The sequence below is a fragment of the Eublepharis macularius genome, chromosome 1, assembly GCF_028583425.1.
Source record: "Eublepharis macularius isolate TG4126 chromosome 1, MPM_Emac_v1.0, whole genome shotgun sequence".
In the NCBI taxonomy this organism is placed as follows: Eukaryota; Metazoa; Chordata; class Lepidosauria; order Squamata; family Eublepharidae; genus Eublepharis; species Eublepharis macularius.
In genome coordinates this window covers 53,547,786-53,575,336 of record NC_072790.1, presented here as the reverse complement: position 1 = coordinate 53,575,336, position 27,551 = coordinate 53,547,786, and positions in this window count along the sequence as shown.

Below are 27,551 nucleotides of genomic sequence, written 5' to 3'. Positions count from 1 at the left end.
TTATCACTCTATATGATGTGAAAGAAAACTGTTGATTCAGAATCTGCAAGACAAAAAGGCAGGAACCCCTTCCATTTAAACATAAAGACATGTGTGTATCCCCTTTAAAGCAAAACTGGAGTATGCAGGCCAGGGAATCTAAACTATGCCTGTTCCCATGTCTTATTTTGGTCCGTGATATATTTTTCTCTGCAAATATGGTGTTATTAGTAATGTCTACCAAGCTGGAAGAAAAGATGCCACCCCCCCCCAGCAAAAAAGTGGGGGGATCATGGTAAGGTAAACCATGGAATGGCCTAGTTCCCCCAAACGCACATGCTCCATCTTTATTTTTTAAAAGTACTGTAGATTTGCCCCATGTCACAGGAATAGAAAGTAATGCTTGCTTAGTCCATGGCAATTCATATATCCCTGTACCTGCTGTTCAAATGAGACTTTTAGAATGAATAGGCTTCCTCCTACCAACAAGAAATCTGGGGCGGAGGCTTCGTTATGTAGCCCTATTGAAACCAGTGCATCTGATGATTGAATTGACTTGCTCGACAACTAGTTTTATACTCATGTTTGTAAAAGCACTCCCAATCTGACTTGTTTTTTTGTATGCCCCCAATGACTGTCAGCAGTGGTGAAATCCAGGTGTTCCTCCCATCAGCGCTATGTGTTGCTTCAGTAGCAACAGATACTAAAGCAGTGACTGCATTGGAGGTGCAGCCTGGTCTGGACTGTTTCTTAAGATACCGATTTATCAGAGTGGGCTTGCAATACAACTCATTTATTATCACACCCCAAAGACCCCAGTTTGGGACTGTAAACTGGAAAATTAAATACCAGTTCAACCTATTTGAGATTGGTTCCTATGAGTTTCAGTTAAAGAGACAGATGTCCACATAATCCAGTTTAGGGGGGTTTCTTCCTACCCTGACAGCTGATCGTACTGTGCCAGTTCTAAAATGTACACTGAAGTTGGTAACTGGTTTTTACATTGCATAAAGAAATGTAAAAAACTGGATTAAATGGTCAAAATCTAACTAGTGGGCGACTGCTAAACAGACGACAATTCACTGGTGATGACACGCAGAATTCTGAAGGCCCTGAGCCAAGTGGCAAAGAAAACTGGAGGGGATCCCAATCCAATACACAAAGAAAGAGGAGCTACCATTGAGCTATCTTTGCTGTTATTTTCCAATTGCATTGTTTTTATATTTTGTAATCCACTTTGTGTCTCCGTGAGAAAAGCGGGCTATAAATAAAGTAAGTAAACAAATAAATTCCTAGCTGATTTCCCCTTAGGAATAGGAAGAGAGGAGAAGGCAGGATTGATGAATGTTACACAGAGAAAATCAGTGCGTGGCTCCTCTTTCTCTGTGTGACTATAATTCCCTCCATCTTGCTTGTTAATTGGTTATGGATATTCAAAATTCTTAGTGGGCAAGGCTGGACTGCTCCGGGATCTTGAAGTCTGGAGAATTTTTGATTATGCCTAGCTGTGGCTATGCTATTTCTACTTCAATGACAGTTACTAAAAGATTTTCTGTTTCTAGGCTTTTTAAAAAACGAAAGAAAACAAATTAACATTTAAAGATTTACTGGCCTGTAATGTGGTAGTAATGTGTGAATTACTGTGGTTGTATTTTTGCACTCAGCAACATCTGGTTTACAGCTGTGTATATATGCCATGATTAAAATGTTTCTGAAGTTAAGATTTGAGGACATGGAGAAATCTTATCAACAGTGACATATGGTATCAAATACAGAGGCGCTGAACATGGTCAAGTATATTTTCAGTCTGCATGCCTCGGTGCTTTTGGGATATGTATTGTATTCCTGTGTGGGACCCAAGCATCCTTTCGCTAAGCTTGGAACAAATGTGTTATATACCATCAATCCCATCCCATACGTTCTCATGAGCTGTGAAAGAAAAATGTTCCTTTTTATTTCTGAAATGAAACAAATCACCCTGGATCTCCAGCTCCTAAGTAGCATACTCACCAACACACATCCACAACCTAGTAGGGCTCAATTTCTTTTAGTTTGTATAGTTTACCCTGTTTAAGAGTTTGATCCCATTGCCCCCCAGTCAGAATAAAGAGGCAGACACAAGTCTTGGGTACTAAAGGACCACTGTTTATTGACAACAACATTAACTGTAACAAGAACTCAAAGCTGGCAAGGACCTAATAGTGTACAGGTCAAGCCCTGGGGTCAACCCTGGACCCTGCCTTGACCTACCGCTGGTGGTGCGAGCCATCCATAAACATGGTTGGGACCTGGCCAGCCAGGTGGATGTTTTGCTCATTAAAACTCCAAACAAAGGACTTATATATGAGATCCCACTAGGAAGCCTGCCCTCTCAACTGGCAACTGTGTAGCTTGCCAGCCAATCCTGACAGGCCCCTATATCCCCACCAATTGGGATGTGCCAAGAGTAGAGATGGGCATGAGCAGCAATATGAACTAAAAAAAGCCACAAACAGCCCAATCAGCTGTTCGTGAACAAGCTGTTCGTGAGGCCCCATTCTAAATGAACAGGTGGTCGTTGCAAGACTCGTTCGTTGCTGTTCGTTGCTGTTCATCAAGCCAGACGGTCTAGCACCTGCAATCAATTCCCTTGACAACCGGAGGCAGGGGCTGCCTGAACTCTGATTGAACTCCTCCTGTTGCCCTGGAAACCCCAATCTAAGCCCAATTTAGCTTGATAGGCAGGTCTTCCTTTCAAGTGTGGAGCTCCACATTTGTTACAAGGAAGCCTAGATCAGAGGGGAGGGGGGCTCCCAGCTCTGGTTTTGCAGACAGTGAGGGAGAGACAGTTGCTGTTGGCATTTTGAGAGAGAGACAGGGAGAGTGCATTGGAGATTAAATTTATTTGTGTGTGGTGGGATAGGGATCTACCCCTTCAGGTTCCAGGGCTGCTGCCAGGCTCTGGGGCCAAGCTATTATTTATTATTGGTACATTTCCTGCTGCCTGCTCAGGTAGGGTTTCTGGGAGTGATGCAGTAGGGATCTTGATGGCTGGAGGAGAGCCTGATGGCCTCCACAAACAATGAACATGTTCGTGACAGGATCATATCCATCAGTGTTTGTTGTTCATTGTTCGTGGATGGCAACGAACAACAAACACTGTGACACTGAGAGATCTCTGTCTTTTGGTGCTACACCTCTGAAGATGCCAGCCACAGCTGCTGGCGAAACGTCAGGAACTACAATGCCAAGACCACGGCAATACAGCCCGGAAAACCCACAACAACCAACAAACACCATGTTCGGGTTTTTTTTCTATTCATGCCCATGTCTAGCCAAGAGTGCTCACCAGCCCGCTCACTTTCCCAACTCTATTCTGCCAGGGACTCCCTACTTCAGCACCACCTTGGCCAATAGCCACAGCCTATGTAGCCTATGCAAGATAGGCAAAAAACACCCTCCCCTATGCCAATCAGAGGATGGCAAAAAAAATCCTACCTGGTCCTGACAACAAGCAACCGGCTAATCCTGGCTACAGGGTGGGCGGGTAGGCTGAGCAAGAGGCAGCAACTGCCGGGACAGAAGGCGGAGCTGCCTTTTAAGTTGCTAGGCCCAAGGCCCAACCCCCAGCACAGTACCCGTATGGCTGAGAGACGCTGCTGCTTTCCCCTTCCAAGGCAGCAAAGTTGCCCCCCGGCCTTAGGCCCCTGTCCGCTGGCCAGGAAGAGACAATAATTCTGTTAGAGTTAGTTTTGTAACTAAATCCCAATTGTAATGAGTTTAACCATGGAATCCTAAGCAGAGATACACCCTTTAATTTCACTGACTTTAATGAGCTTAGAAGGATATAAATCTGTTTAGGATTGCACCGTTAGTACTATTGCTTTCTATGGGTCTTAGTCATCATCATAACCAGTTCTTGTGGGATTTAACCAACTCACTAAATTTTACTAATCAAAATTATTCCTGCCATAAGTGTAGCTTGCCATGTTTTTTTTAAAATTACTTTGGCCTTTTTGAGTATTTCACCTAGTTTATTTGTACACTGTATTAGGGAGTTTTCATATGTAGCAAAACACATCCACTGATAGACGCTAAACTACCTGTTTGTTGCAATTATCCTTAGATTATGGAAATGGCAGCAATGGAAGAATTCAGCTAACAGATAAGAGTCCCACTAGACAAAGTACGCATCTTTGTTTGTTTGTTTGTTTACTTATTTATAGTCCGCATTTCTCACTGAGACTCACTGAGACTCAAGACGGATTACACAGTATGAGATTAGTACAATCAGTATCAAGTACATTTCAATACAGCATCAAGGACATTTCCATAAACAATGCCATAGTGTAAATAGATACAAGTTTAAAAGACATAGTATTAGCAAGAATCCAATACAGAGTAGAAAAAATACTGAAGCAGAACATAGTCAATTATAGGACTAACATGGAGCACTGGTGGTACATAGATGTATTTAAAGCAGCAGATAATATGTAAGGCGATATAGTGATGAAGTCTATGGTTCGTAACTCATTAGCGAAGCATCTGAGACCCCATCTCTATGATACAGCCTCTCATTTGAGTAAAAAGCCTTTTTTAATAGTTTGGTTTTGCATTGTTTATGGAAAGCCAGGAGAGTGGGGGCTCTTCTGACTTCTTCAGGCAAGTCATTCCACAGGATAGGGGCCACCACAGAGAAAGCCCGTGTATGGGCTGCGGCTGACTTCACCTATGTGCAGCCTGGCACCTGCAGGAGACCCTGTTCAGATGAGTGAAGCTGCCGTGGAGGAACATAGGGAGGGAGGCGGTCCCATAGGTATGCTGGACCAAAGCTGTGAAGACCTTTGTATGTAACTAATACCTTGAACAGAGCACAGTAACTGATGGATAGCCAGTGGAGCGACTGTAGGATGGGAGTGATGTTCATGCTCTTGCTCGCTTCTGATAACAGTCGAGCCGCAGCATTTTGCACTAATTGGAGCCTCCTAGTTAACATTGATGGGAGACCAATGTATAGCGCATTATTACAATAGTCAAGCCTTGATGCTACCATAGCATGGATCCAAGTAGCCATGTCAGCCATGTCAAGATAAGAAGCCATCTTTCCAGGCTAGAGTGAGGTTGTAGTAAGCATTTTTTGCCGCTACCTTAACGTGTTTTTCTAGTAATAATGCTGGATCCAGTATAACCCATAGGCTCTTAACTGAGTCTGCAAGGGTCAGACAAACTCCATCGAAAGTGGGGAGTACAATGTTCTTCAAGAACTCTGCTTTCCCAACAAGCATCACTTCAGTCTTGTCTGGGTTCAATTTCAATTTGTTCTTTTTCAACTATTTCACCATGGCTGTCAGGCAGCGATCTAAGATTTCTACTGCATACTCTGGGGGGCCTGGATAGCGAAATATAGAGTTGGGTGTCATCTGCATATTGATGACATCCAACAGCATAGCTGCAAATGAGTTCTCCTACAGGTTTTATGTAGAGGTTGAATAACATGGGAGATAATATTGTGCCCTGTGGAACCCTGCAAGATAGTTCCCATTCTGGAGATAGTTGATCTCCAACAGCCAACCTTTGAGTCCGCTCCAAGAGAGCTTTGCATTCCACACTTCTACAGCAGCTACTGTGGGGCATGTGTCTGGGATTCTAAAATCTCCCAAGGCATTTTGGAATCTAGAAGGGTCCATGAACCTTTGTGGGTGAATCGTTTTAACTGGACCCCCAATTTTGTGGGGAGTTGGGGCTATATTAATTTTTGCCTTCAGCAGATGATGGTCTGACCATGATTCATGCCAAACCTCCAACGTTGAAACAAGGTTTTCTCCGCAAAATATTAAGTCTAAAGTGTGGCCTCTTTCATGTGTAGGGCCTGTTACAATTAGTGAGAGGCCCAGGGTTTCCAGGAAAGCTATAAATTCCTGAGCTGGGCCTGACTTTGAACACTCAATATGGATGTTGAAGTCTCCCAGAACAGTAAGTCTAGGTGTCTTTAACACCATGTCTGCTAGCAGCTCTGCCAACTCAGAAAGGGTGCTTATGGAGGAGCTAGGTGGTCTATACACAAGAAGGATACCCAGAGACAGGTACATGCAGTCAATACCAGCTATAGCTTGTACTGGAGATCTACAGAAGTTGAAGCGCTCACGGAGAATAATAGCAACCCCTCCTCCTTGGCTATTATAGCGAGGTTGGTGTAGGACCACATAGCCAGGAGGAGTTAGTTGGGACAGACACACCTTGTAATTTTCCTGCAGTCAAGTCTGTGTTAGGCAAGCCATGTCGATTTTCTCTTTCTGCAACATCCCAGCAATGCATGCAACCTTGTTCCTAACAGATCCTGTATTACATAGGATTAGTGTAGCGGGGTGGTGGTGGAAGTGGCCCCATTGTCAGTAGGTGGAATACTAGAGAGGCTGAATAAGCAGCGAGCTTTACTGTTCAATGCTGGGCGTGTTTCATAAGTCCTACTCCCATATCTACCAGCTCCCAACTGTACTTGAATAGTAAATTTGCCCGACATTTTCTACCAAGCAAGTAAGTAGTAAGTAAGAAGCTCAGGATTGCACCCTACAACAACATATTAGAATAGCAAACATACTGGTGGTCTCAACTCAGACAACAGTCTAGGCTACAATCATATATTTACGCAAGCAGTGTTGATTGGTTGTTGCAACCATTTAGAAGCAGTTTCCCCCTATCCTCTCTTGTCCTCCAACTAATTTAGCTGATGACTGCTCCTGGGCTAAGAGCCATGGGCCAAGAGGCTCACGCCTCTTTGCCCAGTGTCCCAGTGAAATAGCCCTCCTCATAGTTAGATCTAATGAATATCATATGCAGCAGGAAAGGGAATTATCTAACTGCAAGATCTAAAACGTGTGGAGGATCTGGATACCATAGACAGAAATACTGACAACATGTATCCACATCAAGATTAAAACAAAATCCTTTCCATTTTATTCTGTTCTATATTAGTGTTTGGTTATATAACGCTGCTGTCAATTGAGTGGTGGAAAAGAAAAATATGAAAAACGTCATCTAGCCACAACAACATAAGCATTTTTAGTCCAATTGATTTCAGTGGGAGAGAGTTGACTTCTTGCTTGACATTTCCAATTAAATGAACGTGGTTTAAACATGATTAACTTTGATTGTATTGTACCCAAAGTGATTTTTTAAAAATGTTGACAATAGTCAGCAGTTTTAGCCACAGTTACAAAAATTTGGTATAAACTTGGGTAAGTAATAATGTTAATAGATGTTGGAAGGAAGTGTGTATGCTCGAAGCAGAGCACCTGCAAATCTGGGATTGTTGCCAGATGAATGTAGTACTATCCAAATCAGACTCCTACCTAGTTTCTTTCATTCAGCAAGCGACAACAGCTAAAACTTACGTAATAAGGTTTTAATTCTGTTAACTGTCTTTAAAATGGCATTCTTGGAATACCACTTTAGACTTAACAAACTGGTGGAGAATTCTCCAGTGATCTTTTGACTGTCCAGTTAGTTCAGACTGTAACATAATCTGAATGGCTGAATAAGGGAAGTTACCTATTTTAAGAGAAGGCAACTTTTTGTAATCGCTAGCCAAGCGGACCTGTACAACTGTTTTTCTACCCCTGTTTCAGATGGTAGAAGTCACTATGGTAGTAAGAGAAGAGGCAGGATTCACATAAAGTTCAAAGCCCTAAACGTGAATATATTTGATACTAAATTACCAAAAAGTTGTGTATTGTAAACCCACCTGATGTTATTTTAAAGCTCTTAATAACCACTTATTTAGAGGTTCCTGAGGAATAATCACACCTCATATGAAATCCTCAGGGTAGTAGGTAAGATTTGTTAATTAATGGAGTGTGATTTCTGATGTGGATATTGTTGTTCTATTGGTGTCAATGGTCTGATGGTAAAACAATAAATTATATGTGGTAATCTGGTTTCATGAAACTTTTGCTTTCTTTCAAGTCTCCAAAAGTCAAAAGAGAACCTTTGGGTTGAATTCCAGTTGAAACTCTCTTTGGTGTTTGTGTGACACTGTTGCAATAAGAACACAAATGCCGTTTCCACATGTGTCTAAAGGGATGGCCCACTCACCGAATGCTGCTGGCTTTTCCCCTATACTCTACACGTCTCCAATTTCAAAACAGTTGCAGCCTGTTTGGCTTCCATTTTGTTGGTGCCTTTTCTGAGATGGCACTTTCCCACGGTCCCCCAAAAGGTGCCGACAAAATGGAAGCCAAACAGCCTGCTACCATTTTGAAATCGGAGACATGTGGAGTGAAGGGGAAAAGCCATCAGCGTTCAGTGAGTGGGCTGTCCCTTTAAGGACATGTGGAAATGGCCCTTAGATGCATGGCTGGATCAGATCAGTAGTCTACTTGGTCCAGCATCCTCTTTCACTCACTGCCCTGGAGGGCCTGTAAGCAGTGCACAGAGGTCAGGGCCTTCTGCTGATGTTGTGCCCTAGCACTGGTATTCAGAGGTTTACTGTCTCTAGATGTGGAGATTCCCTTCAGTCACCATAATAATAAGGAATTTGGTCTGTGTGTGTGTGTGTGTGTGTGTGTGTGTGTGTGAGAGAGAGAGAGAGAGAGAGAGAGAGAGAGAGAGAGAGAGAGAGAGGAGTCAGGGTAAAAGAGATGGAAGGGTTTTTTTTGCAAATATGAGATGAAAATCAATAAAACAGCTGTGATTCCCTTGTAATTTACATAATGCGGCACGTAATGATTGGTCATTAAGATGCATTGTTTTAGATGGAAACCTTTGTTATGTCCTACAATTTGCTGACTTGTATGTGGTTTAGATCATGCTTTCTTGGCTATGGTTGATTATTTCTGCTTAATTTGTTTTACATTTTTTCTTTTTGGCTTTGTAAATGGTTGATTTAGAATTGAGATTTTATGCTTCTTTACAATGTACGTTGTTTGCAATTGCCTAATTGGGCTAGAGCTGTTATCATCTACCAGGAGCTTCAAGATGCATTGCCTTTTTTCATTTGTGCAGAGATGGCAAGTCAGGTTAGGTGGGAGGAAAATGAAAGGAATGGATATCTTGAATGTAAAACAGCTTCTTTAATTGAAAGTATAGTTCTTTCTGTTAATATGGAGAACCAAATTTGGCAGCATTTCCCTTTTTTGGTCTCTCTCTCTCTCTCTCTCCTCTCTATTTTATTGCAGGGAGCTACTATGAAAATGTGTTCAAACTCTGTTTTTTTCTTCCTCTGATGGCTCCTCTTAAGAAATTTGAGTGAAGTGCTCAAAACAAGCTACGACGGTTGACAGTCTCGAGGCCAGCATTTTGTCTCCCCTTTCTGACCGCCCTGTCCTCCTTTTGCGGCTGCCCTGGAGTTGCATCATGGTGGTGCTTGTGGTTTATGGTGGCTTTGCAGTAGCCTGATTTGCTTGGTGGCACCTGGACTTTTTTCATATTATTTGGATCAATGTGATTATAATGTCTTTATTGTTTTTCAACTGTGTATCTTGTTGGAAGCCGCCCTGAGCCCACTTGCAGGAAGGGCAAGATATAAGTTGAACAAAATAAATAAATTAATAAAAACAAGCTGAAGGGGTGACTGTGCATGGACAGGTCAGCAGAGGTTCAAAATGAGCTACTTTAGCCTAGGAGTCTGACATGTCTCCCCCATTCCCCCAGCAGAAGGTTTGGCTCTGCCCTGGCAATGCTGGCTCCCACAACCTAGACCAATGCAATGTTGTGTTCATGTAGGTGGTGGCCCAAGCCAGTCCTCCTGGAACAATGCCCCATGTCTTGCACTTCCCTGGGGAAGTGTCCCTGGGACAGCTGCCTATAAAGGAGGGAATAGGAATGCTAACAGCAAGCTGCCAAACACGCTGTCTTGCCAGGGAGCCACCCTGGGGTAGAGGATAGGGCACAGCTGAAGTTTGGAGTGTTTGGCAGCTGCTCCACTGATTGGTTGGCCAAGCAACCTTGAGTCCCATTGCCTTGTGGGATCGGAGCTCTATGCAGCAGCAGCAACACAGCAGGCTGTGACTGACACGGCATTTGCGCTGTTTGCCATTGTTGCACATGTTCCTGTTTTCCTTCATGCAGGTGGCAATTCAACAGGGAGACCTGGGTGCATGGCCATTACAGTTCCTATTACTCTGCTCTGACTGCGGTTCTGGCATCCAGCCTAGGCAGTTGTTTAACCTGTAAGTTTGTCTCGCTCACAAACATGCTGCACTAGGGATGGCTCCGCCTGAGTCCCCCTGGTCCCTGGGAGCTCCATAGGTACCATACTAGACAAAGGAAGTTGGCGACTTGAGTCTTCAGAGTACTTCATGATTTGTAGTTTAATAACGTCTGGGTTGTTCCACAACTGTGTCTCTTTCTGTGAGTGAATGGGACTAGCTCCACCCCCTCCCTGCCCCACCTCCTTCCCTGCGCCTGTGACTTCTTCTTAGGAATGCCCCTTCACAGATCCAAGAGCCCAAGGGCTCTGGCTGAAGGTTACCTATGCTGGGATGGCTGTAGTCAGTTTTTTCATGTGCCGCTGGCCCTCTTTTTTGTTCAGCTGCCAAACATAGCAGGGGTCCACTGGTGCTTTGGTGGCTGACTCCACATTTAGGTTCCCCACACATGCTTTGCTGACTGCTGTGTATTGTATGCACAGGTGGAGGGGGGTCTCAGGTAAGTGTGGCTGCTCTGGGAATGAGGGAGGCCCTCTGGGTTCCACACTCTCCCACAGCACTCCTGGCAGCTTATAAGCAACTACAGCTTCTTGGTGCAAGGGCAAGGGTACCCATGGCAGATGCAAGGAAGCTGTTGTCATGGGTTTAGTACAGGGTGTGTGTTTGGAGCCACGTCCCAGCCAAACAGATGGCTCTCTGGGGCAGCCCATTGGCTAGGCCATCCTATCCCCCCCCTTTTGCTGTTTGCAAGAGCAAAACATCAGCTCTGCAGCTTTGCCTGCCTCTTACCTCTCCCCATGTAGGGACTGAACCAGGAGCCCTGGCCATGCTATCCCAGTACCTTTTCACTGAGCCATGTCTTCTTGTGCAGTATTTTCTACCTGGCTCCAGGGTGGGTGGGAATAGTGTCAAGGGCAGTGGCTGGATCAGTGATCTGCTGTGCTGAGTGTCACTCACAGATGCATCATTGACTGCTGTTGCCTGATAGGTGGATGTTGCTGGGGTTGCTATGGACTCAGCTTGCTGTGCTGTCTGTGCCTTGAGGTGGGCTGGAGTTATTGTTTCCTCCTGTGGAATGTCCAAAGGGAATGGACCAGCAGTGCCACAACTGTGCAAACAGATGGCTGCCTCTACCTCAGCAGCCCTCAGGATTGCACTGCTCGACACACACACAAGAAGGAGGGTTAGTGAGGGAAAGCCAGACAAAACAGGTAGGTCATCACTTGCTGGCAGAAGACAATGATAAAGGGAGATAGACACGTCTCCCTGGGGAGGAAATTCTATAATTTTGAACATCTGATTTAAACACCACATTTATGCAGATACTAGTCCCCAGTTGCATTTGTAAAATGAATGTGCATTGGCTATTTCTTCCAAACAGGTGTATGCAAAGTATGCATGCATCCACTGCAATATGAACAGGGTTTCTAATATAAAAAGCGAGCGTGTGGCAGAGTATTGGCATACAATCAAAACTGATAATGATTTTGCTACAGATTCTACCATACATCTATACCTGCTGTGAAGTAGTGTGTGAGAATCCTTCTTCCATGGTATTTTGGGTTCTCAGCCTAAAGTAGTTTGATGACCTGTGTAGGCTCATATTCTAAGCCAGAAGTGGTATTTATATCAAAACGGTTATATTAAGTACTGTTGGAAATGGCTGTACTATTGGTGGGTTCATATCTTTCTCCAGTTTCAAGTTAATCATTTTATACAGTGCAAGGAGGAAATGCTGTCCAAATGTGATCAAAATAGTTAACTACTTTAATCCTTAACAGAAATATCTGAGTAAAATCACCTTATTAAAATTTACTTGTTCATTGCAAGAGAATATGGGATAATTGCAACACTGTTTTGGACATGGAGGTAGAATCAGTCAAAGCAAAACTGTAGCAAAATTGAATGTATGTATTTGGATGTTATGGACTTGAAGTAAACAAAATACTAATACCATTATTTTATAGCACATTCAGTTTGCAATGTACTTTATATTCTTTAATGCACTTATCTGCACAACAGCTTTACAGAGTAATCATATTTCTCCTCATTTTTCAGAGAAATTGCAGGTGGGAATTGATTGCTGCTGAAATTTCCACCTTACACCTCAGGAACAGAACCCAATGGGGCTTTTCATTTTTTTTAAGGTGCCTGCATTGCTGCTGCATTTGTATATGTTTTAAAACAACTAATTATATTGTATGCGAGAAGTGGCTTTAATTAAGTATCACAACGTAGGCAGAAATACAAAACAAATTTTGAGAAAAGACAGCAAAGATTGAATACAAACATGGACGTCTGTGCAGTAACTGATCCAGCAAAGCAAACTTGATTCCGGATAGTAATAGATTGACCCATTTGTTGACCTGACTTCAAAAAGAAACACAGAAAGGGTGTTAGATGCCTACAAAGCAGGCAGCAGTTGGCTGCTTCCATACTAAGCAGGAAGGAGAAGTTACATTTATCTGAAGAGTATCAACAGAGGAAAGAAAATTAAAGTGGCGAATCAACAGATGATGGAATCTATCGGCGAGAACTCAAAATAACATAACTTAGAAAAAGTGGCAACAACTTTGAACAATCATGAGACACTTAATTAGGCAACTCACAGCAAATAGCATGGCGGTAGCCTAGAAGAGTAAGACAGGAGGGTGTGTTGGAAAAAGATATCTGAATTAGAAACAGTGAATGACACGTTGGTAGGGGATGGAAAGGAGAAATGATATTCTTGCCAATAGAAGGGCAGAGATTTCAGGAGTTTTGGTTGCAAGCTGATAGTTAAATGGCTAAGGGTCATTTCACAACTTGTAGAGTTATTTCAATGTATTCCATAGACCACTGTGTACTACTTTTATCGGATGGGGTCTCTGGCTCACCAAAAAATTATGCCACAATACATTTGTCAGACTTTATGCACCACAAGACTTCTCGTTGTTTTATTCATAAATTATGTTTTAAGATTTTTTATGTTTGTATGCATGCTTATGACAAATGTGTGTTTTCATACATCCTAGTCAACATCTCTAACCGTTACACCATATTGCTTCTTTTACATCAGAATTGTCATCTCCATATTGATAGGCTTGTCACCATTCATCCTGTCAAATTACAGTTTTTAATGCCCTTATTAGGAAAACACAGTAGAGAGAGACAGAAACTCTGTGGCTCAGATCAAAGTTTACCTCAGCCATGAACTCACAAAGAAGCCTGAGGCAAGGTGCCATTCTACCAGTTTTTATCTGTAGAGTTTTAAATCTTCTCGTAGCCTACTTATATATTTTATTTATTTCTAGAGCTCCACTCATAATAATAAGAAAATCTATTATGGAATGGCTTTCTATTTTTTTCTTAAGGCAGAATTGGTGGCCAAACCAACTTCCATCAGGTCTGTGTTCAATTTCAAAATATGTGTTCCTTTTTTACCTCAAGAAGCCCTTTGCTTGCAAGAACCATAGGAAGTATCCTGTCTTCTGCAGCTTCTTACCTAATAAGAATATGTAGCAGGAGTCTGTTTTTGTTATTTTCATGCATGAACTCATTCACTTGTATCTTCCTTTTGTCTATCTTCTATTCTTCTCTCTTTCCTCTATGTTTTACTTCCTTCAGCTCTAAACTAGTCAGTCATATAACACTGTATTAATTAATACAGTATTATTAATTCATTTTGTTTTCTTATTCATTTTCTTTAATAACTAGTTTACAATTCTATATTTAATAATATTATATTGCAACATAATGAGCCATGCAGAAGAGGTAAACTGTGGGCCAAGCTACACATGACGAATGACACTTGAACGGCAAGTGTATTGAGTGGAGGGCAAGTGAACAGAGAGAAATACACTTGCCATTCAAGTGTCATTCGTCATGTGTAGCTTGGCCCTGTGTTCCTTAGAAGAAGAAGGGCGAGACACTCTCGGTTTTCTTGATTGATTGCAGACTGTAGCCACTAAGGTTACAGTTTTTTAAATTTTCCCGCCTTTCTGCCATCATAAGGGCCACCAAGGTGTCTAATAAATTATAAATACTAAAATCACATTCTAAACCTAGTAAAACCAGCCAAAACACATCATTAAAACAGTTCAAACCAGAACTTTAAAAAAATATAAAGATGTAAAAACAACAATTAAAACATTTAAAATAAAACATTGGGCATGAAGGAGGGATCACTGAGGGTATGCCAAACAACACAAAAAATCTTCACTCATTGATGGTAGATGGCAACAGAAGAGGACAGACAAATCTTCCTGGCATAAGAATTCCAGAGTTTTGGTGCCAAGTCTCCTGGGTTGCCACCCATCTAATCTCACAAAATGGGGGTACCTGAAGCAGGGCCTCTGAGGATGACTGTAGTGATCAGGTAGGTTCATAAAGGAGTAGGTGGTCCTTCAGATATGTTGGTCCCAAACCATATAGGGCTTGAAAGTAAACACCAGCACCTTGAATTGTGCCCAGAAACAAATTGGGAGCAAGTGTAGTTGGGTCCTGGTGTAGATGTGTATTTTCACCATGATCCACTCCAGACAACACCCTGGTTGCAGCACTCTATACCAACTGACGTTTCCAAACACTTTTCAAGGGCTGCTCCACACCAAGATCATTGTAGTAATCTAATTTAGATGTAACCAACCAGTAATCTAATTTAGATGTAACCAACCAGTTTGTTCCAGAATTCGGATTAAAATACTGAATTTTGGCTGATTTGGTAAAATCCAGGTATTCCAAATAAAAAACAGGTATTCTGAATTCGGCCATTGTTTTCTATGGGAAAATCTTGCTTCTTGAATATAGTGTTTGTTTTGTGTGTGTTGTGTTCTTTATTTTTTTCTGAAGCATTTTATTGTTTTTACTTGGGTGGCTCTTTAGACCCCAGGTTTTTAATTTTTTTAAATTCCCCCCTCAGTTTTATTTGCTTTATTCGTTCTTTATTAAGTATTTTAGTGTGTGATCTGCTGTGACTGTGTGTTGCCGAAGTGAGTCCTTCTCCTACCAATCCTTTTTGATTTTCAACTGTGCCTGCCCACTGCTGCTACTGTTGTGGTTCTTTGGAAATTGCAATAAATTTTGGATTTGTTTGTTTTGTGTAATTCAGTCTGTATTGTACGTCTAGGTGTCCCAAGTGCAACTCAAGCACAACACTTAAAATAAATAAAATTAATCACACATAGTCCAATAATAAAATTACATACTTTTCTCACACACATTATGGTATCTTATCTGATATCTGTACACAAGCATGGCCCATCATGACTGGCAGAGGATCTTCCTGTTCTTGTGGGAAGTCTATTCAGCGTGACAGGGGGAGATATGGGAGAGGGAGAGGAAGACGTGATTTTGAAAAAGAAGCAGCAGCAACTTTAGCAGACTACCTAGCAGTGGAATTCTCCTCTGCAAGCTAAACTTACTGTTCTTCAATTGCAGTGGCTGCAGTGCCAATCCCTCCAGCTGCTTTATGTGTTAAAGTCTCCTATCAGTTCTCCCACAGACTTTAATGTTAAACATGGGCACCTTTCTTTGCCTCAAAAAGGGAGACTCCTTTATTCTATCTTTTTGATATTTGGCAGTGTGGATTTCCTTGTGGAGTACTGCAATTCTCTTGAGGAAGAAAACCAGGAAGGTACAGACCAAAGGATGGGGCTACTTCCACTGAAACCAACGGGAAATAATAACACCGTAGAATTATGAAAATGAAACAACAATAATAAAAAATAACAAAGCAAAGCCATACAAAACAACCCAATAACAAAACAGTCCCTTTGGGAATTAATAATACCAACAAAAGAAATGAAACAAACTTGCATACATGAGTCTAGTGAAAACCACCCAAATAAAAATTGTCAAAGCAGATAAACAGTGCTTAGCCAGGGCATGTGTTGAAGATCCCTGATGTGCCAGACATTGAATCACATTAATATTCCACTGCTTTAACTAGCCGTCTGTGATTGGGGGTGTTTTTTAGTCAGTGCGGGCCTACCTCCAAATGTACCAACAGACTAAAAATGAATGTCTTACATCAGCTTTAATTTTCTAATGCAGTGACCCATCCTACTTCTGTGAGAAGAGGTGCTAGTGAGGCAATTAAAACAAATCACCTCACAAAATGTGCTGCTGGGTGCGGTCATGGCTCATCAGGATCTGAATTCTTAGATATCTTAGGGGAAGTTTTATCATGTTTGCTAGTTAAAAGTTTAACATAAATTGATTGGTTTTTATTTCATATTCTGTAATATTAGAATTCAAAACACTGGATGTTGGATTCAATACCGTGTAATATTTCTAGCTGGCAAAATGGTGATTGTTATGGTTGGTGGGGTATGTGTGTCATGAAGACCTTATGCCCAGATATATAGTATATATGACATACCTATATATAGGGCCAACTTACATAGATAAGGACGTGGAAGAGAGTTGACCAAGTGCAATGGCCTTGTATTTGCTTTGGGCATTTGTTGTATGTGGGACAAGTTGTGTGCACATCCTTGTGATCAAAAAATGTTCTAGAAGTAACACTTCTTGGCAGAGCCTATACACATGCAATTTTTACATACACTGTGCCCAGATTTTCATGAAAGAATTTAGGAGGAGGGAAGTCTCTATGTTTGGTCATGAGCTCCTACATATCCTCTCTATATGCATTTTCTCTATGCAAAGATGTGTTTTGTACTCATGGCTATTATAAGATCAAACTGATGGAATCTGGGAAAATGAGAGCTAGGCCATCTAATGCCAGGGCCATATATTTACTGGTGGGTGGTATGGTATTTTAAAAGAGGAATCAGCAACTAGAAGGCAGTGCTTAACCTCTTCACTGTTCCCTGAACCTACCCCATTACCTTTTCTCCCAGAGCTTTTGTCCTCTAGATGGCTTTATTTCATATCTTGGAGTCAGCTGAGGGTAGACTGTGGGGAAGAATCTGTAACTGAGGGAAGGGTGAGGGATGCTTTCCCTCCAGTTCTCACCTAATATGCCCCTTACCCTGAGTTAGCTTTATGAGGCAGATACAGGGTTGGGAAATTCCTGTTGGTATAACGTAGTTCTACCCAAATTCATGCATGCATTCATCATAATCTTGCTATCTAGACTCATTTCAGATCCATATGTGGTGCTGTCCAGGTTTGTAAGAGTTACAGCAGCAGTGCATAAAGAGTGCAGTAGAGCCGCAACCGACTTGTGATGACCCCATGAAGTTCTACCTCATGGCATTTTCAAGGCAACAGATGCACAAAAGAAGTTGGCCATTGCCGTCCTTTGCCTAACAACCCCAATTTTCTTGGATGGTCTCCCATCCAAGTATTGACATTGCTTACTTTCCAAGCTCTGATGAGATCAGGCTAATCCTGGCTATTTGGTCTTCTACAGTGCACAGCTATCAACTATGGTGGAAAATGCTGTCAGAGTTGACTTATGTTGACCCCGGTGGGGTTTTCAGAGCAAGAGACTAACAGAGGTGGTTTGTCATGGCCTGCCTCTGCAACCTTGGTCTTCTTTGGAGGTCTCCCATCCAATTACTAACCAAGTCTGACCCTGCTTAGGAGCTGAGATCTGACGAGAGGAGGCTTGCCTGGGCTATCCAAGGGCTAAATTGTGCAATACACTTAGCTAACTTTATTCTAATCCTAGATATTCTGCCTACATACTTTGTTTAATGTGTATGAGATAATAATGAAAAGAAGATATACTGGATATCTTACTTATATATAAGATTTTAGGGCACGAGAGGCCCAGATAAATGAATTTGCACTCTGTTAGTAATTACATTTGTGGGGCTTATGTATGAATGTAGAACTGTTGGTTTCCCCCCCATTGTATTGACAGAGCATGATTAATACTAGAAAAAAAGGTTTTTTCCACAATATGCCTCAATATTATTAATTAAGTGATGCCAAATCACATTGCATATATTAAACCTTTATGAGTATTGAAGTTCGTTTTGTTATTCATTGCGTGATCATCCTTCACACTGCATGGCCATTTGGTCAGTGATCTGCTTTGATTAATAATGGCTGCCCACAGGCAGCCATTATTTTTGCATTCAATAACGGTATTCATCAAAATTCTGGTATCTGAAGATATTAGGATATGGAAGGAGTGTTTCTTTTGATCAAGAAAGGCAGAAAGGAAAGTGGAATACATTGGTTACAAAATTTACTTTAGAATTTTTGTAGACAAGAGAGATGGCTGAATTGTTATGTAACAATTCAGTTTTGGCATCCTCAAGCTGATTAATATCCCTTATATTCCTGCATTAACTGGGAGTGTTCCTCGTTGTGTCACCAGAATGTAGCTCCATAGCTCCACTTGGGCTCATCCAATGCTTTACTGAGAAGATGGTTCCATGGACTTCTGACTTCGTTCATAATGAACTTGTTCAGTCTCATAACCTCAGAAAAAAGTCAAGTCCCTATTTCTGAAACACTGTCCACAGTACTTCTCTGCCAGCATGTTTGTTACTTCTACACACAGCTCTTGCAGCCCGCTTATTTAGCCATCATCACTTTTAAATGCATTTGCTCATAGGACAGAGGGAGTCTGAGAGATAATGCATACAGTCAGTGGGCTTGTGTTGAAATATGTGTTGACTAGGCACTTCCATACAATAAAAATGTTCCACTCACAAGTGAGTTTGGCAACTTCATAGATCGAATGCACTATAATGTGCTTAGAATTTGTTACTGGAAGGATTTTCTTCAAGAAACATTTCCAATACAAGGCAAGAGGTTTCCCACTGGCAGAAATTAGTTTAGCTGTGCTGCTCCAGATGTTTAAAAGATATTCAGACTTAATAAATCCTGTGCATATACAACTGTTATTTGCAGTTCCTGATGAGTGAAGTGCTGCTTGGTAATAAACATTCAATGTTAATGTTTATCTACATCTTGCTTTATTGTTTTTGTTATGCACATTAAGGATTTTGAGGTCAGATTCAAGATGGTAGGAACCAAAGAAGACTGCAAAGAGCTCCAAAACAATTTGAGTGAATGGCCAACAGCTAGAGAAATGAGGTTCAGTGTAAGTGAATGCATAATAATGGGGCAAAGCATACAAGTGCCACACGGGTCTGAACTGGCAGTGACTCACCAGAAAAGTTGTGATCCTGGTGCAAAAATTATTGATAACATCTCTTCAGTACACCACAGCTGTGACAAAGACAAGGTCCATGTGGCTCATTATTTAAAAAGGGATGGAGGAGAAATATCTAACGTGGTGCCCTTGTATGACACCCTGACCTAGATAGCCCAGGCAAGCCTTATCTCAGAGCCAGTTTGATGTAGTGGTTAAGAGCGGCAGGACTCTAATCTGGAAAACCGGGTTTGATTCCCCACTCCTCTGCTTGAAGCCATCTGGGTGATCTTGGGTCAGTCACAGCTCTCTTAGAGCTTTCTCAGCCCACTTACCTCACAGGGTGTCTGTTGTGGGGATCATAATAACATACTTTGTAAACCACTCTGAGTGAGTGTTAAGTTGTCCTGAAGGGTGGTATATAAATTGAATGTTATTATCTCAGAAGCTAAGCAGGGTTGGCCTTGGTTACTAATTGGATAGGAGACCTCCAAAGAAGACCAGGGTTGTAGAGTCAGGAAATGGCAAACCACATCTGTTAGTCTTTTGTCTTAAAAACCCCAGCAGGGTTGCATAAGTCAACTACGACTTAATGGCATTTTCCACCACCACTACCTATATCGACATATTTAGAATATTCTGTACAGTTCTGGTCAATGCTTATCAAAAGCAGGAACGTGAGGTTTGTAGTGCATGTTGATAGAACATTTTCTCCCTCTCCCATAACACTAGGGGCCAAGCTACACATGACGAATGACACTTGAACGGCAAGTGTATTTCTCCCTGTTCACTTGCCCTCCACTCAATCCACTTGCCGTTCAAGTGTCATTCGTCATGTGTAGCTTGGCCCTAGGACACAGGCAGTGAATAGTAAGCAGAATCACACTCCTGTAAGCCCATTGACTTTAATGAACTTAGAAAGGTGTAACTCTCTTAAGGATTGTACTGAAGGTTATCCACTAACAGCAGCAGCAACAACAACAACGTTCGATGTATATACCACCCTTCAGGACAACTTAACTCAGAGTGGTTTTCAAAGTTGTTAGTTATCCTCATGACAATCACCCTGTGAGATGGGTGGGGCTGAGAGAGCTCCGAGAAGCTGTGACTGATCCAAGATCACCCTGCCTGTTACCTTCATGTCTTGCATGTGGGCTTCCTGGAGGTATCTGGTTGACCTCTATAAGAAACAAGAACGCCATCTAAATGAGCCCTTGGTCTAAACCAGCAGAAGTTTTCTAATGTTCTTTTAAAGTCATCCACAACACAGATTATGCATTAAAATAAATAGTCAGATCTTGCTAATTCCTATTTAAGATCCCTACCTGCTGGATACTACTGCCAAAGTAGATGCAAATTTCCCCTTTTGGTCTCAGGAGAAACCAGTCTCTAGTTAACATTTGCAAGATCAGCTTGCTGTATTGTTTATGGGTATTATGACCCTTTTTATCTCATGAGGATCTGGTGACCTTTGTTCACGCCTTTGTCTTTTCACAGCTACATCATAGTAATGTGCTCTATGTAGGCTGCCCTTGAAAACAGTTCAGCTGGTGCAGAATGTAGTGGCCCAGCTCCTAACAGATGGGCCATGGAGTGTACATTACATCAGTGTTGTAGTATCTGCACTGGCTCTGTGTTATACTGGTTTTGAAAATCCATAAATCCATAACGTATTTAAAGTACTCTTTTAGGACAAATTTGTTTCCAGGCACAATTGAAAGTCCTGGTTCTTATCTATAAAGTCCTAAATTGTCTGGGCTTGGGGTATCTGAAGCACCACCCATGGAAACCCATAGAAACCTACCTGATGGTTAGATCTTCAGGATCCCTTTTGGGGTGATTGTAGGATAGGACATTTTCTCTTGTGGTTCTTCATCTACAGAATTGTCTGTCTGAAGATATTTTCCTTGTGTCCAGTTGGTGAATTTTAAGCACTGGGTGAAACCTATTTTTAAAAAATTTATCCAGTTTAGTAAGACCAAGAATAGGGTGGATTTTTTGCGTGGTGGTGGTTACTGATTTTAGGAAATCTCTTGTTTGTTGGTTTGGTTGTTGATTTTAATGGTTTTGATTTTGTGTTAGTCTATTTTTTTTAATTGTTTTTGAGCCCCTGTAAGAACCCGCATATAAATTTTGGTGGAGGAGAAATATGGTTAACCCCCCAAAACCTCACTACCATGGAAAGGGGAGATCCAATTAAAACTCAAAAATGAGGAGGAGATGGGGGAAGAACCCTTAGGGGCCCTGAGGTATGATGTGAGGGCAGTCTGCAGCAGGAAGGGGGTATTGGTAGAAGTTGCCAATTTAGTTTGGATCCAACCCATAAGAACTCAGGAACAAAAGGCCCATACCAGAATGCGGCCACCTTTTTGCCCACCGGTTCTGCAACTGGTCCATGGATGGTCTTTTCTGGAGCTACTTATTTAATAGAAATTCAGTACCTACTCAGAAAACATTTCAGTTCTCTTTCTGTCCCCTATCTCTTTCCTTTAACTGGCACTTTTTCTGTTCTGTTGTTGGGCAACTCCTGATAGAGCCTCTCCAGAAATCACATCCCACAAGCTGGGAGTGCTTTTAAAGCAGGACCCACTATTTCTGGAAAAACAGATAATAAATATTTTAATATTAAATACAATATTTCTTAAAGGCTTGCACAGCAGCACAAAGTGGTAGGCTCCTGAGGAAGTAGAGTGGAGTATGCAGCTTCACTTTGCTTATGGGAAATACTGTTTTTAGATACTTTTATACATTAAAAGATCCATGACCACCAAATATCAAATAAATTTATTATAGTCCCAGCTAGAGATGGGCATGAACAGCAATACAAACTAAAAAAAGCCATGAACAGCCCAATCAGCTGTTTGCGAACAAGCTGTTCCTGAGGCCCCATTCTAAACAAACAGGTGGTTGTTGCAAGCCTCCTTTGTTGCTGTTTGTCAAGCCAGATAATCTGGCACCTGCAATCAATTCCCTTGGCAACCGGAGGCAGGGACAGCCTGAACTCTGTCTGAACTCCTGTTGTTGCCCTGGAAACCCCAATCTAAGCCCAATTTAGCTTGATAGGCAGGTCTTCCTTTCAAGTGTGGAGCTCCAAATGTGTTACAAGGAAGCAAAGAGCAGGTGGGAGGGGGGCTCCCAGCTCTGGTTTTGTAGATAGTGAGGGCGAGACAGTTGCTGTTGGCATTTTGAGAAAGAGACAGGGAGAGTGGTGCGGTAGGGATCTTGATGGCTGAAGGAGAGCCTGCTGGCCCCCAGGAACAACGAACATGTTCGTGAACAGGTCATGTTAGTTGTTTGTTGTTCGTGGATGGCAACAAACAATGAACACCATGATTGGTTTTTTTTTCTCTGTTTGTGCCCATGTCTAGTCCCAGCTTGTTCCCAGATTTTCCACTTGCAGGCAGTTGTATATGTAAGGTGGGCATTCAACAGTGTAATCATCAAAGACTGTATCCATCAAGGGTTGTTAAGTGGAATTCTCTTAAATCCTCTTTGTCAAATTTCTCCATGAAATCCAACAACCTGTTTCTATTCTTCTTTTTAGGAATGTGAGTCAGTTTTGAATCAATTTCTCTTTCATGAAAAGGAAGATTAGGTTTAGATCTCTAAGAAGCAATATATTTATTAATTTATATACTGGCACCATAATTGAAAATTAAGAACAAGGTGAGCCATTAAAAACAAAACAAGTAAACACAAGCCAGGACTTGTCTGAACAAATCCTTGCTGCACCAGACTGTTTTTTTCTCTTTGTATCATGTTGCAGTGGTACAACAACAGACAGAAATCCGCAGGTGAGGCAATCTATGCTATTAGCTGGTTAAAAAAGGATACATTCATGAGAAATCAAAAACAATTCCTCTTTTGAAAGAGGAAAACAGAATAAGAGGAAGCAAGTACTAAATAAAAAAGAAAATTTTGGAAAATTTCAGAAACAATCCTACATCCATGAGAAGTCACGGAAGGTGTTGGTGGAACACATTTTCTTCAAGTAGCCTGCTAGTTGTTTTGAAAGTTCTTTCTTGGGTTTTCTCTCTCTTCATTATACCTGGCATTAGGAGTTGAGGGGAAAAGAGGCAATTTTACTTGACCACCCATACCTTGTTGTTCCAGCTACCCTGTGGTTCATCCTGCTTGCATTGCCACACACGCAGTCATGGAATAACAGTGTCCAAGGATGTTCCAGACTGTGTCAGAAGCCAGTTGCATAGCATTATGGAGTATGTGTGTGTATGTATGTGTGTGGGGTGAGAATATGGAATGGAACCATGTTTCCTTCCTTACTAGGGTTGTCAGGTCCCCGGGAACCGGGCGAGGGGGATTGTGGGGGGCCACCAGAGGAAATTTACTTTGTGTGCACACAGAGCTCTTCCTTGTTGCACCGGGAATGAAATCATTCCTGGTGCAACAAGGAAGGGAAGGCCCTGGCGGGGGGCTGATTTGATGAAAATTGGCCCCCAAGGGACTGATTGTCATCAAATCAGCTCTGCACGAGGGCCTTCCCTTCCTTGTCACATCGGGAATGATATCAAGGAAGAGCTCTGGAGTGCATTCTTGCATGCTCTGGAGCTCCTTGGCCCATTCCCTGCACTCCCTCCCCCCCTACCGGGCAAGTGAGAAGTGGCAGAGGCTGGAGGCTGGGAGTGGGGGATTGCACACTCCCACCAGTGAACTGGTAACCCTATTCCTAATACTGGTTCAGCTTTGTGGTTTGTGGTGACAGAGAGTGCCCTCAAGTCATAGTTGACTTATGGCGACCCCTGGTGGGGCTTTTATGGCAAGAGACTAACAGAGGCAGTTTGCCATTGCCTGCCTCTGAAACCCTGGTCTTCACTGGATGTCTCCCATCCAATTGCTAACCAAGGCCCACCCTGCTTAGCTTCTGAGATCTGATGAGATCAGGCTCACATGGAGTGGGCGCTCCCCCATCCTTTTGATTTTGACCCTCGGCATTTATGAATAAACTTTGGATTGCAGCAGCGGTCTTTTGGCGTGTCCTTAGTGTGCCTTTGCTTTGGAGTTTGGGACCGTTCCCCCTGTCCTTTGCCTAGCTCTATCCTATCACCAAGTGTTTCACACATGCTGAATTTTTGTTGCCTGTTAAAAACTGTTCTGCAAAAGTTAAGTGAGATTCAGTAAGAATTTTATTAAAGAAGATAAATTAGAGTGATATTTCCTCATTTGAAAGCTTACATGAGAGATATATGTACCAGAGCAATAAAATTCATCCTGATTATTGCTCAGTGATTTCTTCATAGTTCATACCCCAGGCTTCTAAATGTTTTATTGTTTCTTACCTAATCATTTATTCTTTTACTGAGTTTATCTGAGGTAAAATGTGTTGTGTTTATTATCCACCAGACTACACTCATTTGTTTATTATCTTGCTATTCTTCCACATGTTGCCAGACCAATAGTTCTCAGTAGGTCTAACCTAGAACATTCACTGGGTGAGATGAAGATTGATCAGTTATTTGGCCAAGGTTCCAAAGCTATCCTCTCACGGGAGCCAATTAATGCTGATTTTAACAGTATTTTATGTTGTGTGGACATGTTACTGAAAGATGGGCTAAGACCCACCAAAACTACTGAATAAAACAACGTTCAGGCACTTCTGTTCTAGGCTGGTTTATATTTGCAGCAGCTACACAATTATGGGCTTGAGCAATGTGTATCAGCCTGTGCAATACATATACATCTTTGCAAAACAGTGACTGATCCACTGAAGGTAAAACTCTTTATTATTAGTGCTAACTTGGTTTATTGTGTTAACCTTGATTAAGATTCTAAATGTACCATGAAACAGTGCTTCTCAAGTTAAGCTGAGCACTCAGGTACTGTGGACACATGGAAAAAATGGGGGAAATGGTTGTCACTTTGAAAATTTAGAGGCAAGAGAGGCAGAAAACTGGGGTTGCTCAGACCAGATGTAATACCAAACTACGGTTAATGAAAACACACTTTAACCTGAGGATTCACATCCTGGCTTGTAGCCCCATCTTTAAGCATAGCTTAAATGTTCTTACATAACACTTAGGCTCAGTTCAGACATTATATGAAACTATGGCTATGTTAAACTAACTCTGGTTGGTGTGGTGTGGTTACCTAATTGAGGTAATTACCCAACTGCAGTGGATTCCTAAGCAGTGTTACACCCTTCGAAACTTGTGCTTAGTTTACAATCACACTGCAATTATGGTTGATTAGTGTCCTTCAATCCAGGAGTTGAAGTTGCATTAACCACAGTTAGGGCCAAGCTACAAGTGACAAATGACACTTGAATGGCAAGTGTATTTCTCCCTGTTCACTTGCACTCCACTCAATCCACTTGCCAGGCAAGTGTCTTTCGTAGCTTGGCCCTTAGTCTTTAACTATAGCTTTTTTGTGATGTAAAAAATTGGAAATATTGGCTTAATCTGGGTTTAATCCTCTTTTGACACATGCAACACTCTCCCAGCCTACAAAGGGAAGGCAATGCTGTCAGCTTTTGTCAAAGCCAACCAAGAGTGATGATCAGTTAGCTGAGTCCTGTTTTAATAAACCAACCATACTTAAAATAAACCTTGGTTTTGTGTGGTCGCTTCCTTTGCCTTTAATAACAACAGCAGCCAGACATACAGATATTAAGCAGAAGTGTCCTCCATCACTTTATCTCCATACTAGAAAATGTATCACCTGTTAAATATCTCTGTGCCAGGTTGCTGCTACAGGCACAAGAGTAGAGCCAGACAAAACAGGTGGCATCTCTAGGGGAATGAGTAGGAGGGTGTTCTGTGACCATTGGAGCATGTGGTTCCCTGAACTGGGAAAAAAATGCATGGACTAAAATATATTCAAGAACAATGTGATCATCATTATATTTGTAGGGAAACAATAATTTCTGAGCCACCTGACCTGACAACACTGTCCCTCCCTGAATCTCCATGTAACCCACTTTAGTGTCTATATGGAAGAGTGGATTGTGCTCCATTCTGGTGCCAGGAAAAATGCAAGAAGTATTTAGTTTGTGTTTTTAAAATGTTACCGTGACATTTATGCATTTCTGATCTGGTAATGTATCTTATGTTACAAAACTCCCCAGTCTAATTCAGGTTCCATGCAAATATTAAAATGCCAGAACTCCTCATGTGGCAGACCCACTGTTCTCAGCAGTGGCGATAGCAATACATTCTACAATCTTTCCCTGGGAGTCAAAAATACATTTCTCCCTGTCATTAGATAAGAACCTGTATTTTTGTTCTCACATCAGGAAGAAAGGTTTAACTATCCCTTCTCTGAGCCAGTCTATTAAGCATATATTCCTAGGTAGAGGGTTTTTTTCCTGACAATGCACAGTGGTATGGAGTACTATTCCCTTTTTAAATGACTGTTTTAAATTTTAACAGCCTCCTTGGCCAGGCACAGAGGCTTCTGGGTGGCAGGAGGAGAAGGAGCCAGCCCAACTACCCTGCAGGCTGGCCGTTAGCTGCAGTCTGACCACACCTGCCTGGCCTAGGCAAGGGGTGGAGGCTCGGGGGTGGCCCATCTGGGGACCACTGTGCCATTCCAGTGTCTCCAGGAGAGAGCTCGCTGAAGATGGGATGTTGCGACAGCCAGCAGGGAAAGAAGGCAAACAGAGATGCCTGGTGAGGCCCCGAGGGATTAAGTGGGGGCTTCAGTTGCATTTGCACAGATAGCCACCCACCCACCCTTGGCAGGCCAGTCTGCAGCTGCGAGGCACTACTGTGCCCTGTCCAAGGCAGCTGGTGCAGTGACTGCGCAGTGCTCCTCCTCCTTGACCTATCAGCAGCTGATGTCCTCCTTCTTCTTCCCCCTCCCCACTTGCATGGCTGAGAGCTGCCACTCCCCCATCTGTTGTTTTGAAGTAGAATAAACACACACACACACAACCTGCTTCACAGAGTGAATTTTCCCAGCAGGGCCAGAATTGTACGCTGGGCATTTGCTGAGGGAAAGAAATGGGGTGTTGCTGGAGTATATGGAAAAGCAGCATAAGCTACAATTCAGGATGGAGGTGGGCATGCGCCAAGCAGCCTTGCAGAAAGCAATTAAGTGAATCACTGAGTGATTAACTCCTAAGATGAGCAGCATCTGCCTTGCAGTCATAGTCATGAGTCATGTAATCTGTCCTGGAAAATCTTAGCCATCGAGAATTGCCACCCTAGTTGGAATGAAGAGACAGACAACAAGTTTGGATCTAAGGGCCCCTTTATTAACTTTATACAACTAAACAAGCCAAACAGCGGCAAGGGCCTAAAGCGGTACTGGTCAAGCCATGGGGTCCCCCATGAACTGCTGTGTTGACCTGTCTGGGCAAGCCCTGAAGCCCCAGGTGCGACCCATTCTGTGGATGGTGCAGATCCAGCCAGCCAGGCAACTTGGTCACCCCC